This window comes from Danio aesculapii, unplaced genomic scaffold (assembly GCF_903798145.1).
Source record: "Danio aesculapii unplaced genomic scaffold, fDanAes4.1, whole genome shotgun sequence".
Lineage (NCBI taxonomy): Eukaryota > Metazoa > Chordata > Actinopteri > Cypriniformes > Danionidae > Danio > Danio aesculapii.
The window spans coordinates 1-12,827 of NW_026613833.1; the positions used below are offsets into that span (position 1 = coordinate 1).

Genomic DNA, 12,827 nt, shown 5'->3' on the forward strand with positions numbered 1-12,827 from the left:
AACAAGAAAATAGCTGCAGAAAGGTTGTGATTTCAAGTTAATGAGAGTGGCCTTGTCTGGAATTTGAAACTCAAGACCAGTCACACCATACGCGAGAACCACACCCCAGGACCAATGAGACACGAATGTGGATGATTGCACAAAGAAAATGTTTGACCATTAGTTGCACACATCTTACTTGACGGAATGCAAACTGGCATCGAGATCCTAAAGTGCAGTTTTCCATGCGTTGGCATCTTGTTAAAGGCATACAAAAAATCCATGACAAATGACTGGCGAAATGGCCCAGTGGCCTAAGGGATAAGGCATCAGCCTCCGGGGCTTGGGGTTGTTGGTTAAAGTCCCATCTGGGCTGTCTTTGAAGGTCTCACTTCAATTTGGGAGCAATGTTTGGTGGATGAAACACGTTAGCTGTGAAAACCTTCTTGAGATGTGTTTGCATGTCATTAACTTCCTGCATTGCCATGCATATTACCTATTATGACTAAAAGGGTAACGAGATACCTAACGCGAAAGGCCATTTTGAATCCTGCATGGTGCCTACAGAGAAGAGACTGTGTACAAAGACAAAAATGGTGCTTACATATAAAGCTGGTGGGTTGTTCAAGATCCATAAACAAATCTAACAACCGAAACTTTGCCGCTCCTATTCTTGTCAGTATAATTGTACATGTTAGACTGATTTAGATCAGAAGTCCACTAAATGTTCATTAACTAAAGTCACAGCAAAAGCTGCTACAATTAACATAGAAACACCTTGGATAGCACAGCACCGCTGCTTTTTCTATGACTGTCGTAGGGCTCGTCCGGGATTTGAACCCGGGACCTCTCGCACCCAAAGCGAGAATCATACCCCTAGACCAACGAGCCCTGTAGAAGCAGTCTGCAGTGCCACAAAAAATTCTGTGAGACCGATCCACTCTACTCTTTGTTCATGTTGTTTTTGTTACGTGTGTCAGCAACTCCCTGGAGGCATATTACAGTTCACAGTAAGTATAAAACAGTCCAGTGGCCTAATGGATAAGGCACCAGCCTTCAAAGCTGGGGATTGTGGGTTTAAAGTACCAACCGGGTTGTCTTTGATGCAGTTCCTTTTACGTTGACTGTGCAAGACAATCGGATGTTACCTTTAAAAAGCTAGGTTTATACCCTTAGGTCAAAAAGACATGACAATGGAAAACTCCTCAGAGAAGCTGTTTTGTCATTAGGTGTACACATCAGATCGTCTGAATGCAATATGGCATAGGGATCCTAAAGTGCTGTTTTCTGAGTAACAAGAACTTCCTGAGCCATACATCAGATATGACAAAGGCTAGTGTTGACCCAGTGGCCTAATGGATAAGGTATCAGCCTTCGAAGCTGGGGATTGTGGGTTCAAGTCCCATCTGGGTTGTCTTTGTTGGGTTACATTTAAGTTGCGTAAAACAATTCCGACTGGTCTTCTCAAAACTTAGGCATGATGATCTGAGGACAATAGTTAGCTTCGAATTCTCAGACTTGCTGCACACTTCAAATAAGATTCATCCAATCTTGCTTGAATCTCACTGTCACGTTACAAACCTAAATGGTTCCGCTAAGCTTTGGTAATGGAGATCTTGACTTCAAGTACCCCGTGGCTTTCAACTAATGGTCTCTTGTTAGGTGGATGATGATGAAATGCAAACAAGAAAATAGCTTCAGAAAGGTTGTGATTTCAAGTTAATGAGAGTGGCCTTGTCTGGAATTTGAAACTCAAGACCAGTCACACCATACGCGAGAACCACACCCCAGGACCAATGAGAAACGATTGTGGATGACTGCACAAAGAAAATGTTTGACCATTGGTTGCACACATCTTACTTGACGGAATGCAAACTGGCATCGAGATCCTAAAGTGCAGTTTTCCATGCGTTGGCATCTTGTTAAAGGCATACAAAAAATCCATGACAAATGACTGGCGAAATGGCCCAGTGGCCTAAGGGATAAGGCATCAGCCTCCGGGGCTTGGGATTGTTGGTTAAAGTCCCATCTGGGCTGTCTTTGAAGGTCTCACTTCAATTTGGGAGCAATGTTTGGTGGATGAAACACGTTAGCTGTGAAAACCTTCTTGAGATGTGTTTGCATGTCATTAACTTCCTGCATTGCCTTGCATATTATCTATTATGACTAAAAGGGTAACGAGATACCTAACACAAAAGGCCATTTTGAATCCTGCATGGTGCCTAAAGAGAAGAGATTGTGTACAAAGACAAAAATGGTGCTTACATATAAAGCTGGTGGGTTGTTCAGATCCATAAACAAATCTAACAACCGAATCATTGCCGCTCCTTTTCTTGTCTGTATAATTGTACATGTTAGACTGATTTAGATCAGAAGTCCACTAAATGTTCATTAACTAAAGTCACAGCAAAAGCTGCTACAATTAACATAGAAACACCTTGGATAGCACAGCATCGCTGCTTTTTCTATGACTGTCGTAGGGCTCGTCCGGGATTTGAACCCAGGACCTCTCGCACCCAAAGCGAGAATCATACCCCTAGACCAACGAGCCCTGTAGAAGCAGTCTGCACTGCCACAAAAAATTCTGTGAGACCGATCCACTCTACTCTTTGTTCATGTTGTTTTTGTTACGTGTGTCAGCAACTCCCTGGAGGCATATTACAGTTCACAGTAAGTATAAAACAGTCCAGTGGCCTAATGGATAAGGCACCAGCCTTCAAAGCTGGGGATTGTGGGTTTAAAGTACCAACCGGGTTGTCTTTGATGCAGTTGCTTTTAAGTTGACTGTGCAAGACAATCCGATGTTACCTTTAAAAAGCTAGGTTCATACCCTTAGGTCAAAAAGACATGACAATGGAAAACTCCTCAGAGAAGCTGTTTTGTCATTAGGTGTACACATCAGATTGTCTGAATGCAATATGGCATAGGGATCCTAAAGTACTGTTTTCTGAGTAACAAGATCTTCCTGAGCCATACATCAGATATGACAAAGGCTAGTGTTGACCCAGTGGCCTAATGGATAAGGCATCAGCCTTCGAAGCTGGGGATTGTGGATTCAAGTCCCATCTGGGTTGTCTTTGTTGGGTTACATTTAAGTTGCGTGAAACAATTCCGACTGGTCTTCTCAAAACTTAGGCATGATGATCTGAGGACAATAGTTAGCTTCGAATTCTCAGACTTGCTGCACACTTCAAATAAGATTCATCCAATCTTGCTTGAATCTCACTGTCACGTTACAAACCTAAATGGTTCCGCTAAGCTTTGGTAATGGAGATCTTGACTTCAAGTACCCCGTGGCTTTCAACTAATGGTCTCTTGTTAGGTGGATGATGATGAAATGCAAACAAGAAAATAGCTGCAGAAAGGTTGTGATTTCAAGTTAATGAGAGTGGCCTTGTCTGGAATTTGAAACTCAAGACCAGTCACACCATACGCGAGAACCACACCCCAGGACCAATGAGACACGAATGTGGATGATTGCACAAAGAAAATGTTTGACCATTAGTTGCACACATCTTACTTGACGGAATGCAAACTGGCATCGAGATCCTAAAGTGCAGTTTTCCATGCGTTGGCATCTTGTTAAAGGCATACAAAAAATCCATGACAAATGACTGGCGAAATGGCCCAGTGGCCTAAGGGATAAGGCATCAGCCTCCGGGGCTTGGGATTGTTGGTTAAAGTCCCATCTGGGCTGTCTTTGAAGGTCTCACTTCAATTTGGGAGCAATGTTTGGTGGATGAAACACGTTAGCTGTGAAAACCTTCTTGAGATGTGTTTGCATGTCATTAACTTCCTGCATTGCCTTGCATATTATCTATTATGACTAAAAGGGTAACGAGATACCTAACACAAAAGGCCATTTTGAATCCTGCATGGTGCCTAAAGAGAAGAGATTGTGTACAAAGACAAAAATGGTGCTTACATATAAAGCTGGTGGGTTGTTCAGATCCATAAACAAATCTAACAACCGAATCATTGCCGCTCCTTTTCTTGTCTGTATAATTGTACATGTTAGACTGATTTAGATCAGAAGTCCACTAAATGTTCATTAACTAAAGTCACAGCAAAAGCTGCTACAATTAACATAGAAACACCTTGGATAGCACAGCATCGCTGCTTTTTCTATGACTGTCGTAGGGCTCGTCCGGGATTTGAACCCAGGACCTCTCGCACCCAAAGCGAGAATCATACCCCTAGACCAACGAGCACTGTAGAAGCAGTCTGCACTGCCACAAAAAATTCTGTGAGACCGATCCACTCTACTCTTTGTTCATGTTGTTTTTGTTACGTGTGTCAGCAACTCCCTGGAGGCATATTACAGTTCACAGTAAGTATAAAACAGTCCAGTGGCCTAATGGATAAGGCACCAGCCTTCAAAGCTGGGGATTGTGGGTTTAAAGTACCAACCGGGTTGTCTTTGATGCAGTTGCTTTTAAGTTGACTGTGCAAGACAATCCGATGTTACCTTTAAAAAGCTAGGTTCATACCCTTAGGTCAAAAAGACATGACAATGGAAAACTCCTCAGAGAAGCTGTTTTGTCATTAGGTGTACACATCAGATTGTCTGAATGCAATATGGCATAGGGATCCTAAAGTACTGTTTTCTGAGTAACAAGAACTTCCTGAGCCATACATCAGATATGACAAAGGCTAGTGTTGACCCAGTGGCCTAATGGATAAGGCATCAGCCTTCGAAGCTGGGGATTGTGGATTCAAGTCCCATCTGGGTTGTCTTTGTTGGGTTACATTTAAGTTGCGTGAAACAATTCCGACTGGTCTTCTCAAAACTTAGGCATGATGATCTGAGGACAATAGTTAGCTTCGAATTCTCAGACTTGCTGCACACTTCAAATAAGATTCATCCAATCTTGCTTGAATCTCACTGTCACGTTACAAACCTAAATGGTTCCGCTAAGCTTTGGTAATGGAGATCTTGACTTCAAGTACCCCGTGGCTTTCAACTAATGGTCTCTTGTTAGGTGGATGATGATGAAATGCAAACAAGAAAATAGCTGCAGAAAGGTTGTGATTTCAAGTTAATGAGAGTGGCCTTGTCTGGAATTTGAAACTCAAGACCAGTCACACCATACGCGAGAACCACACCCCAGGACCAATGAGACACGAATGTGGATGATTGCACAAAGAAAATGTTTGACCATTAGTTGCACACATCTTACTTGACGGAATGCAAACTGGCATCGAGATCCTAAAGTGCAGTTTTCCATGCGTTGGCATCTTGTTAAAGGCATACAAAAAATCCATGACAAATGACTGGCGAAATGGCCCAGTGGCCTAAGGGATAAGGCATCAGCCTCCGGGGCTTGGGATTGTTGGTTAAAGTCCCATCTGGGCTGTCTTTGAAGGTCTCACTTCAATTTGGGAGCAATGTTTGGTGGATGAAACACGTTAGCTGTGAAAACCTTTTTGAGATGTGTTTGCATGTCATTAACTTCCTGCATTGCCATGCATATTATCTATTATGACTAAAAGGGTAACGAGATACCTAACGCGAAAGGCCATTTTGAATCCTGCATGGTGCCTAAAGAGAAGAGATTGTGTACAAAGACAAAAATGGTGCTTACATATAAAGCTGGTGGGTTGTTCAAGATCCATAAACAAATCTAACAACCGAATCATTGCCGCTCCTTTTCTTGTCTGTATAATTGTACATGTTAGACTGATTTAGATCAGAAGTCCACTAAATGTTCATTAACTAAAGTCACAGCAAAAGCTGCTACAATTAACATAGAAACACCTTGGATTGCACAGCACCGCTGCTTTTTCTATGACTGTCGTAGGGCTCGTCCGGGATTTGAACCCGGGACCTCTCGCACCCAAAGCGAGAATCATACCCCTAGACCAACGAGCCCTGTAGAAGCTGTCTGCACTGCCACAAAAAATTCTGTGAGACCGATCCACTCTACTCTTTGTTCATGTTGTTTTTGTTACGTGTGTCAGCAACTCCCTGGAGGCATATTACAGTTCACAGTAAGTATAAAACAGTCCAGTGGCCTAATGGATAAGGCACCAGCCTTCAAAGCTGGGGATTGTGGGTTTAAAGTACCAACTGGGTTGTCTTTGATGCAGTTCCTTTTAAGTTGACTGTGCAAGACAATCCGATGTTACCTTTAAAAAGCTAGGTTCATACCCTTAGGTCAAAAAGACATGACAATGGAAAACTCCTCAGAGAAGCTGTTTTGTCATTAGGTGTACACATCAGATTGTCTGAATGCAATATGGCATAGGGATCCTAAAGTACTGTTTTCTGAGTAACAAGAACTTCCTGAGCCATACATCAGATATGACAAAGGCTAGTGTTGACCCAGTGGCCTAATGGATAAGGCATCAGCCTTCGAAGCTGGGGATTGTGGATTCAAGTCCCATCTGGGTTGTCTTTGTTGGGTTACATTTAAGTTGCGTGAAACAATTCCGACTGGTCTTCTCAAAACTTAGGCATGATGATCTGAGGACAATAGTTAGCTTCGAATTCTCAGACTTGCTGCACACTTCAAATAAGATTCATCCAATCTTGCTTGAATCTCACTGTCACGTTACAAACCTAAATGGTTCCGCTAAGCTTTGGTAATGGAGATCTTGACTTCAAGTACCCCGTGGCTTTCAACTAATGGTCTCTTGTTAGGTGGATGATGATGAAATGCAAACAAGAAAATAGCTGCAGAAAGGTTGTGATTTCAAGTTAATGAGAGTGGCCTTGTCTGGAATTTGAAACTCAAGACCAGTCACACCATACGCGAGAACCACACCCCAGGACCAATGAGACACGAATGTGGATGATTGCACAAAGAAAATGTTTGACCATTAGTTGCACACATCTTACTTGACGGAATGCAAACTGGCATCGAGATCCTAAAGTGCAGTTTTCCATGCGTTGGCATCTTGTTAAAGGCATACAAAAAATCCATGACAAATGACTGGCGAAATGGCCCAGTGGCCTAAGGGATAAGGCATCAGCCTCCGGGGCTTGGGGTTGTTGGTTAAAGTCCCATCTGGGCTGTCTTTGAAGGTCTCACTTCAATTTGGGAGCAATGTTTGGTGGATGAAACACGTTAGCTGTGAAAACCTTCTTGAGATGTGTTTGCATGTCATTAACTTCCTGCATTGCCATGCATATTACCTATTATGACTAAAAGGGTAACGAGATACCTAACGCGAAAGGCCATTTTGAATCCTGCATGGTGCCTACAGAGAAGAGACTGTGTACAAAGACAAAAATGGTGCTTACATATAAAGCTGGTGGGTTGTTCAAGATCCATAAACAAATCTAACAACCGAAACTTTGCCGCTCCTATTCTTGTCAGTATAATTGTACATGTTAGACTGATTTAGATCAGAAGTCCACTAAATGTTCATTAACTAAAGTCACAGCAAAAGCTGCTACAATTAACATAGAAACACCTTGGATAGCACAGCACCGCTGCTTTTTCTATGACTGTCGTAGGGCTCGTCCGGGATTTGAACCAGGGACCTCTCGCACCCAAAGCGAGAATCATACCCCTAGACCAATGAGCCCTGTAGAAGCAGTCTGCAGTGCCACAAAAAATTCTGTGAGACCGATCCACTCTACTCTTTGTTCATGTTGTTTTTGTTACGTGTGTCAGCAACTCCCTGGAGGCATATTACAGTTCACAGTAAGTATAAAACAGTCCAGTGGCCTAATGGATAAGGCACCAGCCTTCAAAGCTGGGGATTGTGGGTTTAAAGTACCAACCGGGTTGTCTTTGGTGCAGTTCCTTTTACGTTGACTGTGCAAGACAATCGGATGTTACCTTTAAAAAGCTAGGTTTATACCCTTAGGTCAAAAAGACATGACAATGGAAAACTCCTCAGAGAAGCTGTTTTGTCATTAGGTGTACACATCAGATCGTCTGAATGCAATATGGCATAGGGATCCTAAAGTGCTGTTTTCTGAGTAACAAGAACTTCCTGAGCCATACATCAGATATGACAAAGGCTAGTGTTGACCCAGTGGCCTAATGGATAAGGCATCAGCCTTCGAAGCTGGGGATTGTGGGTTCAAGTCCCATCTGGGTTGTCTTTGTTGGGTTACATTTAAGTTGCGTAAAACAATTCCGACTGGTCTTCTCAAAACTTAGGCATGATGATCTGAGGACAATAGTTAGCTTCGAATTCTCAGACTTGCTGCACACTTCAAATAAGATTCATCCAATCTTGCTTGAATCTCACTGTCACGTTACAAACCTAAATGGTTCCGCTAAGCTTTGGTAATGGAGATCTTGACTTCAAGTACCCCGTGGCTTTCAACTAATGGTCTCTTGTTAGGTGGATGATGATGAAATGCAAACAAGAAAATAGCTGCAGAAAGGTTGTGATTTCAAGTTAATGAGAGTGGCCTTGTCTGGAATTTGAAACTCAAGACCAGTCACACCATACGCGAGAACCACACCCCAGGACCAATGAGAAACGATTGTGGATGACTGCACAAAGAAAATGTTTGACCATTGGTTGCACACATCTTACTTGACGGAATGCAAACTGGCATCGAGATCCTAAAGTGCAGTTTTCCATGCGTTGGCATCTTGTTAAAGGCATACAAAAAATCCATGACAAATGACTGGCGAAATGGCCCAGTGGCCTAAGGGATAAGGCATCAGCCTCCGGGGCTTGGGATTGTTGGTTAAAGTCCCATCTGGGCTGTCTTTGAAGGTCTCACTTCAATTTGGGAGCAATGTTTGGTGGATGAAACACGTTAGCTGTGAAAACCTTCTTGAGATGTGTTTGCATGTCATTAACTTCCTGCATTGCCTTGCATATTATCTATTATGACTAAAAGGGTAACGAGATACCTAACACAAAAGGCCATTTTGAATCCTGCATGGTGCCTAAAGAGAAGAGATTGTGTACAAAGACAAAAATGGTGCTTACATATAAAGCTGGTGGGTTGTTCAAGATCCATAAACAAATCTAACAACCGAATCATTGCCGCTCCTTTTCTTGTCTGTATAATTGTACATGTTAGACTGATTTAGATCAGAAGTCCACTAAATGTTCATTAACTAAAGTCACAGCAAAAGCTGCTACAATTAACATAGAAACACCTTGGATAGCACAGCATCGCTGCTTTTTCTATGACTGTCGTAGGGCTCGTCCGGGATTTGAACCCAGGACCTCTCGCACCCAAAGCGAGAATCATACCCCTAGACCAACGAGCCCTGTAGAAGCAGTCTGCACTGCCACAAAAAATTCTGTGAGACCGATCCACTCTACTCTTTGTTCATGTTGTTTTTGTTACGTGTGTCAGCAACTCCCTGGAGGCATATTACAGTTCACAGTAAGTATAAAACAGTCCAGTGGCCTAATGGATAAGGCACCAGCCTTCAAAGCTGGGGATTGTGGGTTTAAAGTACCAACCGGGTTGTCTTTGATGCAGTTCCTTTTAAGTTGACTGTGCAAGACAATCCGATGTTACCTTTAAAAAGCTAGGTTCATACCCTTAGGTCAAAAAGACATGACAATGGAAAACTCCTCAGAGAAGCTGTTTTGTCATTAGGTGTACACATCAGATTGTCTGAATGCAATATGGCATAGGGATCCTAAAGTACTGTTTTCTGAGTAACAAGAACTTCCTGAGCCATACATCAGATATGACAAAGGCTAGTGTTGACCCAGTGGCCTAATGGATAAGGCATCAGCCTTCGAAGCTGGGGATTGTGGGTTCAAGTCCCATCTGGGTTGTCTTTGTTGGGTTACATTTAAGTTGCGTGAAACAATTCCGACTGGTCTTCTCAAAACTTAGGCATGATGATCTGAGGACAATAGTTAGCTTCGAATTCTCACACTTGCTGCACACTTGAAATAAGATTCATCCAATCTTGCTTGAATCTCACTGTCACGTTACAAACCTAAATGGTTCCGCTAAGCTTTGGTAATGGAGATCTTGACTTCAAGTACCCCGTGGCTTTCAACTAATGGTCTCTTGTTAGGTGGATGATGATGAAATGCAAACAAGAAAATAGCTGCAGAAAGGTTGTGATTTCAAGTTAATGAGAGTGGCCTTGTCTGGAATTTGAAACTCAAGACCAGTCACACCATACGCGAGAACCACACCCCAGGACCAATGAGACACGAATGTGGATGATTGCACAAAGAAAATGTTTGACCATTAGTTGCACACATCTTACTTGACGGAATGCAAACTGGCATCGAGATCCTTAAGTGCAGTTTTCCATGCGTTGGCATCTTGTTAAAGGCATACAAAAAATCCATGACAAATGACTGGCGAAATGGCCCAGTGGCCTAAGGGATAAGGCATCAGCCTCCGGGGCTTGGGATTGTTGGTTAAAGTCCCATCTGGGCTGTCTTTGAAGGTCTCACTTCAATTTGGGAGCAATGTTTGGTGGATGAAACACGTTAGCTGTGAAAACCTTCTTGAGATGTGTTTGCATGTCATTAACTTCCTGCATTGCCATGCATATTACCTATTATGACTAAAAGGGTAACGAGATACCTAACGCGAAAGTCCATTTTGAATCCTGCATGGTGCCTACAGAGAGGAGACTGTGTACAAAGACAAAAATGGTGCTTACATATAAAGCTGGTGGGTTGTTCAAGATCCATAAACAAATCTAACAACCGAATCATTGCCGCTTCTTTTCTTGTCAGTATAATTGTACATGTTAGACTGATTTAGATCAGAAGTCCACTAAATGTTCATTAACTAAAGTCACAGCAAAAGCTGCTACAATTATCATAGAAACACCTTGGAAAGCACAGCACCGCTGCTTTTTCTATGACTGTCGTAGGGCTCGTCCAGGATTTGAACCCCGGATCTCTCGCACCCAAAGCGAGAATCATACCCCTAGACCAACGAGCCCTGTAGAAGCAGTCTGCACTGCCACAAAAAATTCTGTGAGACCGATCCACTCTACTCTTTGTTCATGTTGTTTTTGTTACGTGTGTCAGCAACTCCCTGGAGGCATATTACAGTTCACAGTAAGTATAAAACAGTCCAGTGGCCTAATGGATAAGGCACCAGCCTTCAAAGCTGGGGATTGTGGGTTTAAAGTACCAACCGGGTTGTCTTTGATGCAGTTGCTTTTAAGTTGACTGTGCAAGACAATCCGATGTTACCTTTAAAAAGCTAGGTTCATACCCTTAGGTCAAAAAGACATGACAATGGAAAACTCCTCAGAGAAGCTGTTTTGTCATTAGGTGTACACATCAGATCGTCTGAATGCAATATGGCATAGGGATCCTAAAGTACTGTTTTCAGAGTAAACAATTCCGACTGGTCTTCTCAAAACTTAGGCGTGATGATCTGAGGACAATAGTTAGCTTAGAATTCTCAGACTTGCTGCACACTTCAAATAAGATTCATCCAATCTTGCTTGAATCTCACTGTCACGTTACAAACCTAAATGGTTCCGCTAAGCTTTGGTAATGGAGATCTTGACTTCAAGTACCCCGTGGCTTTCTGCTTCCTGCATTGCCATGCATATTACCTGTTATGACTAAAAGAGTAACGAGATAGCTAACGCGAAAGGCCATTTTGAATCCTGCATGGTGCCTAAAGAGAAGAGACTGTGTACAAAGACAAAAATGGTGCTTACATATAAAGCTGGTGGGTTGTTCAAGATCCATAAACAAATCTAACAACCGAATCATTGCCGCTCCTTTTTTTGTCTGTATAATTGTACATGTTAGACTGATTTAGATCAGAAGTCCACTAAATGTTCATTAACTAAAGTCACAGCAAAAGCTGCCACAATTAACATAGAAACAATATAGAGAGCACAGCTCTGCTGCTTTTACTATGACAGGCCTAGGGCTCATCCGGGGTTTGAAGCCGGGACCTCTCACACCCTAAGCGAGAATCATACCCCTAGACCTACGAGCCCTATAGAAGCAATCTGCAGTGCCACAAAAAATTCAGTGAGACTGATCAAATCTACTCTTTGTTCAATATTGTTTTAGTTACGTGTGTCAGCAACTCCCTGGAGGCATATTACACTTCAAAGGCAGTAAAAAACAGCCCAGGAACCACTTGCTGTGCGCTCAGGTTCAAGTCTTTAACTCTCTGGCGCCATGTCCGAGTGATACAGTAACACTGACAAATCGTTGCATCAATTTCTTTGCGCCACAGTTTACGCAGCGTAGCAGTGGCCCTGGCAGCGTTAATGGGCACTTTAGACTGCAAGTTTTGAGGCGTTTGCGCAACATCAAGGCATTGTCCACAGCAACTCGGAAAAGCTTGTGAACAAAACAATGGACTTGGGCTTTAATGCAAGTGCACCAAAAGGGCTTCAAAAGAATTGTCTTGAAATGCTATGTAGAGGAGTGTCCTGGGATACCGTTAATTTTCAAGGCAATGGGATTCGCAGGGCTTTTCATCAAATTCTCGTACAACGTCAAGTCATGACATTTGACGGATCCAAGTCAATCGTCAAGCGATAATGTGACAGGAATGGGAGCATCTTGCCATCATTGCTTCAGACTCAGGAGATGTTCTTGGAACGTCACGCCGCATGCCCACCAGAGGAACTGTAGCCTTTTTTGCCCCCGGGAAGCATAAACCGCACGAAAGGGAATTAAGAATGCCGCCTGGTCACCTAAGTGCTCCCGTGTGCTAAAAGGTACCACCTTGCCCCGTATGAGGCTCAAACTCATGACCTTCAGATTATGAGATTGATTGCTAGGCTGTTGCAAAGGTTTTGCTATGTGGTTGCTAGGCGGTTGCTAAGGTGTTGCTAGGCGGTTGCTAAAGTGTTGCTAGGCAGATGCTAAGGCGTTGCTAGGTTGTTGCTAAGGTGTTGCTAGGTGGTTGCTAAGGTGTTGCTAGGCAGTTGCTAAGGTGTTGCTATGTGGTT

General features: G+C 42.9%; 8 non-coding genes across 8 annotated transcripts; 3 read left to right on the plus strand and 5 right to left on the minus strand.

The window, feature by feature from the left end:
* Positions 1 to 798: 798 nt before the first annotated feature.
* On the minus strand, positions 799 to 870 carry trnap-ugg (transfer RNA proline (anticodon UGG)). The gene has a single exon. It is a non-coding gene; the product is annotated as a tRNA-Pro (tRNA).
* Positions 871 to 1,320: 450 nt separating this feature from the next.
* trnar-ucg (transfer RNA arginine (anticodon UCG)) lies at positions 1,321 to 1,393 on the plus strand. Its single transcript has one exon. It is a non-coding gene; the product is annotated as a tRNA-Arg (tRNA).
* Positions 1,394 to 2,458: 1,065 nt separating this feature from the next.
* trnap-ugg (transfer RNA proline (anticodon UGG)) lies at positions 2,459 to 2,530 on the minus strand. Its single transcript has one exon. It is a non-coding gene; the product is annotated as a tRNA-Pro (tRNA).
* A 1,588-nt stretch (positions 2,531 to 4,118) lies between these two features.
* trnap-ugg (transfer RNA proline (anticodon UGG)) lies at positions 4,119 to 4,190 on the minus strand. Its single transcript has one exon. It is a non-coding gene; the product is annotated as a tRNA-Pro (tRNA).
* A 1,589-nt stretch (positions 4,191 to 5,779) lies between these two features.
* trnap-ugg (transfer RNA proline (anticodon UGG)) lies at positions 5,780 to 5,851 on the minus strand. Its single transcript has one exon. It is a non-coding gene; the product is annotated as a tRNA-Pro (tRNA).
* Positions 5,852 to 7,962: 2,111 nt separating this feature from the next.
* On the plus strand, positions 7,963 to 8,035 carry trnar-ucg (transfer RNA arginine (anticodon UCG)). Its single transcript has one exon. It is a non-coding gene; the product is annotated as a tRNA-Arg (tRNA).
* A 1,066-nt stretch (positions 8,036 to 9,101) lies between these two features.
* On the minus strand, positions 9,102 to 9,173 carry trnap-ugg (transfer RNA proline (anticodon UGG)). The gene has a single exon. It is a non-coding gene; the product is annotated as a tRNA-Pro (tRNA).
* Positions 9,174 to 9,623: 450 nt separating this feature from the next.
* On the plus strand, positions 9,624 to 9,696 carry trnar-ucg (transfer RNA arginine (anticodon UCG)). The gene has a single exon. It is a non-coding gene; the product is annotated as a tRNA-Arg (tRNA).
* Positions 9,697 to 12,827: the final 3,131 nt, after the last annotated feature.